We start from the raw sequence: 6,000 nt of genomic DNA on the forward strand, positions 1-6,000 counted from the left end.
TTGCGGTGGGCTGTGGAGATGGTAGGTGGCCCTGTGGGTGGGGCAGGGGAGGAGCGGGCAGGGCGGGCAGGAATGGGGTGGAGCGGGTGGGGCAGGGGGCGGGGCGGTTTTTGGGCACTCAATGTCTAAAAGGTTCGCCATCACTGGACTAGGTGAAACCTGGCTCAACGGCAGTGAGAGGGGTCTCGGAGTCTTAGTGGGCAGTCATTTAAATATGAGCCAGCCATGTGCTGTAGCTACCAAAAAAAGTAAATACAATCCCAGGCTGCATTAAGAGAGAGAGAGAGAATCAAGATCACGAAAAGTGATACTACTGCTTTGTAACGCCTTGGTAAGAGCACACTTGGAATACTGCGTCCAGTTTTGATCACTGTATTATAAAAAAAAGACGTTAAGACTCCGGAAAGAGTGCAAAGAAGAGCGACAAAGATGATTGGGGAGCTGGAGGTTAAAACATATGAAGGAACTGGGTATGTCTTAGTCTAGTGAAAAGAAGAACCAGGGGTAACATGATAGCAGTGTTCTAATATTTGAGGGGCTACCATAAAGATGAGGGGGTCAACCTATTTTCCAAAACACCAGAAGGCATAACAAGAAGCAACGGATGGAAACTGAACAAAGAAGGAAGCAACCTAGAACTAAGGCGAAATTTCCTGATAGTGAGAACAATCAACCAATGGAACATCTCAGAAGTTCTGGGTGCTCCAACACTGGAGGCTTTTAAGAAAGGACTGGACAGCCATTTGTCTAAAATTGTATAGGGTCTCTTGCTTGAGCGGGGGGGTTGGACTAGAAGACCTCCAAGGTCCCTTCCAACTCTGTTATTCTGTAATGAATGTCAGTAGGTCATTGATCAATTGGGCAAGTAAAACCTATGTTAGAAGAAGTTTTGTATAAGCTCCACCGGGTAGATCAGAGCAGGATTCAACTCCACAGAAAGGCTAAAACTACTTTTCAGAGTGACTACAAAACCAGAATCTTGCAGGTCTGACTGTGTTTTACCTCCTCCCCATTCTTATACTCATGTGAATTAGGGAGGTGCCTGTCTGAGCTTCTTCCAAGTATTTTCTCTTTTTTGTGTGTGTGTGGACTCAAGTATGTGTTTGTCAGCCTCCCAAGCAGACCAAACAGGAAACGTGACAAGGTAAGCTAAATCTATTTTATTTTAAGGCTACAATAACAGATTCTTGTAAGACTGAAAGAACAAATCTCCCACACACACACACACACACACCTCTTTTTACCATCTGATTAGTTGGGGCTGATTCTTTGTTAAGCTACTTTTTCTGCAATTGTGCTCTCCTCCTGCCCCTTTTATGTGACGTTCCCTGAGTAGCATCTCCCCCCCCCCATTTTTCTCACCTTCCATTACAGTGAATGTATAATGAAATCATCATTACACATTCATTACTCCTCACTTGCTAACAGAATCCATATATTTTCATCAAGAGCATCTTCTTTATACTTTTTTTAGAAAATTCAGACATGCTGTTTCAGAGAGCTCTTGGATCCAACACCGCTACCCAAAAAAAAAGAGATTAATACTGATGGTCAGGGCTATTTTATATCAGTTTCAGCCAATATACTGGTGCCACTGCATCCAATAAGGACGATGGAGAAATAATTGGAGTTATGATGTTTTTTTCAATTGGATGTAGGAGACGACCAGATTGAGCCTGAGGGAGGGGTCAAACATGTCATCAATCACAAGTCCCTGCATGACCGTGAGATCTACAGTACGTCCAGCCCACCTTGAATGCCTTTCTTATTCCCATTCATTTCCCTTGACTGTTAGTAGCTCAGATTCTTGTAGAGAGCTTAAGCTTGCAATAAATCTTTATATTCATTTGAATTGCCCGAATCTCCCAGCACATGACACTGAGATTACTCTAATATAATAGACAATGGTCTAGTTCAGGCAGTCACCAGAAGTCAATACTGACTCGAAGACACTCCCCACAAAAAACTCATACTAGTCTGCTTTTGAAAAGTGCTCAAAATCTTCACTAACCCAAATGAGAGTTACTAAACTAGGCCAATTAATAATATCTACTACAATAATTTTCACCACTACTGAACAAAATGTTGGTGTTGACCCTTAAAAATCTAGTGGGACCAGAAAGCAGATCTTCTCTGACATTGCATCTGTCCTTCCTATTTGGACAGACAAATTCCTTGTAAGTCCAATCACACTTGGCCAATAAAGAATTCTATTCTATTCTATTCTACTCTACTCTACTCTACTCTACTCTACTCTACTCTACTCTACTCTATTCTAGCTTGCTAAGAATGACACTATTTATCTTTCTACAATATCTGTGAGAAGATTAATCCTTTCTTCTCCACTACAGACTTCTGAAATCAAAGCTGCTCACTTATTGTAGTAAAGTGCCATGGAATACTCTTATCTTTACAGATCTGCTCATCTGAGTCAATCCTTTCCGCCTTAAACAAATTATTTCCATTCAGTGAGAAACCAAACAGGAACAAGAAAAGGGAAAGTACTGACTGAAGGAATATCTCATGTAGAAATCGGGGTCAGCTTTGGTAATGAGCCACGCATATAAATTCTGCAAACTACAAAGATTTATCTGGAAGCAGCATGCACGATCCCGTTTTGATGTTGTTTGTAGAGAACCACCAACAGGAAACCAAATTACATTAATCTTACAATGAAGGCGAGATATTTACTCCACTAAAGAAAACATACAAGTGTTTCTCATCAAACTCCTGTGGGTTCAATCTGATTCAAGGAGACAGAGGCTGCTTTTTTTCTGTCTGTCGCATTTAATTTTGAAACAAGTCTTCTGGATGTTTATAACTGAAACCTTCTCATACAAATAATATATCATAGTGGTCATGATATGGTATGACTCACAATGTTAATTTCTAAAGAGCACTACTACTCTGTTGGTGCCTTGCTTGTAGGATTCTGAAGGCATCTACTGGCTATCAATGGTGGACAACATTCATAGAGCAATGGTGGACAACATTCATAGACAACATTCATAGACCTGGCTACCTTCGAGACCGCCTCCTGCCACAGATTACCTCCCACCGACCTGTACGCTCCCACAGAGTGGGTCTCCTCAGGGTGCCGTCAGCCAGACAGTGCCGGGTGGCGACCCCAAGGGGGAGGGCCTTCTCTGTGGGAGCTCCCAGGGAGACCTTGCTTGACGGGGGTCTCTAGTCCCACTAGGGACTAGAGGGAAGGAAGGCGGCGCGGGAGTTCTGTACCAACAAGGTCGAACGCCCTGACCGGATTCCCTAAAATTTCCCCAAAATTAGTGAAAATTAGCCTAGTCTAAATTTATAAAGTTTTTAATTAATTTTAAATGTGTACTGTATTTTTGTATTTTACCTGATTGTTAGCCGCCCTGAGTCCGTAAGGAGAAGGGCGGGATATAAATGTAATAAAATAAAAAATAAAAAAATGTTGGAAATGCCATAACAAAAAGGAACATTTTACCATTTGTGGTGGTCATGCAAAATATCGGAGGGATATCTTGAGTCCTAGTGGACAATCACCTAAATATGAGCCAGCAGTGTGCTGCAGCTGCCAAAAAAGCCAACACAGTGCTAGGCTGCATTAACAGAGGGATAGAATCAAGATCACGTGAAGTATTAATATTACTTTACAATGCCTTGGTAAGGCCACACTTGGAATACTGCATCCAGTTTTGGTCACCACGATGTAAAAAAGATGCTGAGACTCTAGAAAGAGTACAGAGAAGTGCAACAAAGATGATTAGGGGACTGGAGTCTAAAACATATAAGGAACGGTTGCTGGAATTGGGTATGTCTAGTTTAATGAAGAGAAGGACGAGGGGGGACATGTTCCAATATCTCAGGAGCTGCCACAAAGAAGAGGGAATCAAGCTATTTTCCAAAGCGCCTGAAGGCAGGACAAGAAGCAACAGATGGAAACTAACCAAAGAGAGAAGCAAACTAGAACTAAGGAGAAACTTCCTGACAGAACAATTAACCAATGGAACAACCTGCCTCCAGAAGCGGTGAATGCTCCAACACTGAAAGTTTTAAAGAAGAAACTGGACTGCCATTTGTCCAAAATGGTATAGGGTTACCTGCCTGAGCAGGGGGTTGGACCTGATGACCTCCAAGGTCTCTTCCAACTTTATTATTATTATAAACTCCAAAATATTGGAAAGAAATACACCAAAACATCCAGAAAATTCCACAAGTAAAATTTGAATTGAAGCTATGAATGATTTTTATTAGACATGATTCCAGAGACTACAAATGAAACGCATCACAACTGATTAAGATATATGCCAATAGTGGCAAGAATTAATCACACACACACACCCCAAAATTGCAGGGAATACAACTGAAGGACCAAAATTGGAGAATATGGAGCAATAGGGGGGGAGTCTAACTAAATTCATAAAAGTCTAACTAAATTCAAGCAAGAATGGCTCTCTTATACATGACATATCATACAACAAAACAAGTTGAGACAATTAGAACTTGGCTTAAAACAGAAACTGTTCAAAAAATAATAATTTAAACAGAAATGAGTAATGACTGCAGTTCTGCCATAAGCCAAAAAACCAGCTGGTTGATCTTGAGCCAGTCTTAGTCTCAGACTTAAAAAGCAGGCAATGGCAACCCGCCTCTGAAAAACTGCAGGGGTTACAGATGGTCCTTGACTTAAAACTATAAAGGAGCCATCACGGTCATCAATCATGGCAGTCACAAAATGAGTTGCCCACCCGACCAATCCCATTTTATGACTTTTTTTTGGCAGCGGTCATTAAGCAAACACTGCAGTTATGAAGCGACTGCCAAGTTCATTCGACAAACTCTATACTTAGTAAGCAACCTTTTTAAAATTGCTCATTGAAACCGTCTACAACAGACATGTCAAACACAAGGCCCAGGGGCCGAATGTGGCCCGCAAAGCCATCCTGGAAACAGTGAGGGAACGGCCCCCACTGCCTTGGCCCTGGCCCAGGCCGGCCGGGAGCCAATGTACAATTTTGTGGTGGCCATCTATGCTGAAACGCATTCAGCAGGCAGCAAAGTGCAAAGTTTGCAAGCTTCGCACCGCCCGACTCAACCTCTCGGCGCTGTGAGAGCGCCCTGCTGCCTGCCGAAACCCAGTAGGCCACACCCACTCCATCCACGCCCACCCAGTAGGCCGTATGCACCCTGGCCACACACCCCCGCCCCCCCGAGGGAAAGCGCAATGCTGATGCGGCCTTCAATGAAATTGAGTTTGACACCCCTGGTCTACAAGGTTTCAGGATCCCTTTTCTTAACGCTGTGAGGTCCTGAATATAGTTTTATTTGTATTTCCTTGGGACATTCATGGCTGTAATGGAAACCTCCAATCCCATGGATCTGGGGGAATCTCATTTTGCACAGCATGACAGCCACAGTCACTATAGCACGGGGACCCTGGCCAAGAAGGGACAGGCCTTCAAGGGCCACTTCACAGGTGCAAGGATTGATCTCACAATGGAGGACATGATCAATTCATGCTACATTCCCCCTGTGGCCTCCAACCAGTTGGCTAAGAACAGTTAAGAAGTCAACTAAAATACTAGCCACATCTGCAAATTGAATCTGGACCTACTTCAAAAGCTCATATGACCTGCAACCAATCAAGCCAATATTCCCAGAAATGGAGTAATGCTTTCTGAAGCCCATCTCTAGCCAGTTTAATTCACCCGTTGAATGTTTCATCTACCCTGTTGATCCCACCACAAATATCTTATGTTCCACTAATATAACAGGAGTGGGAGAGAAGTGATCAAGCCCCAGCATAAACATCGTAAGAAGTGTTGTGTTCTTTGTATTCCCCCCCCCTTAATCCCCTATGCATATCCTGATCACCCATTAAGGGTGATTGCCTTTCACCATTGATCGCCCATTAAGGGTGATTGCCCTTCACCATTGATCGCCCATTAAGGGTGATTGCCCTTCTCCATCTGCATACAGTTTCATGCCCGTTGCTGGTTGGCTAACTAGCAACAG

General features: G+C 43.1%; 1 protein-coding gene across 1 annotated transcript in view; it reads right to left on the reverse strand.

Moving 5' to 3' along the window:
* CORIN (corin, serine peptidase) overlaps positions 1–6,000 on the reverse strand; it is an 85,831-nt gene that overhangs the window by 38,150 nt on the left and 41,681 nt on the right. The gene's annotated exons all lie outside the window — the stretch shown is intronic.

The sequence above is a fragment of the Protobothrops mucrosquamatus genome, unplaced genomic scaffold, assembly GCF_001527695.2.
Source record: "Protobothrops mucrosquamatus isolate PMUCROS unplaced genomic scaffold, P.Mucros_1.0 scaffold1268, whole genome shotgun sequence".
In the NCBI taxonomy this organism is placed as follows: Eukaryota; Metazoa; Chordata; class Lepidosauria; order Squamata; family Viperidae; genus Protobothrops; species Protobothrops mucrosquamatus.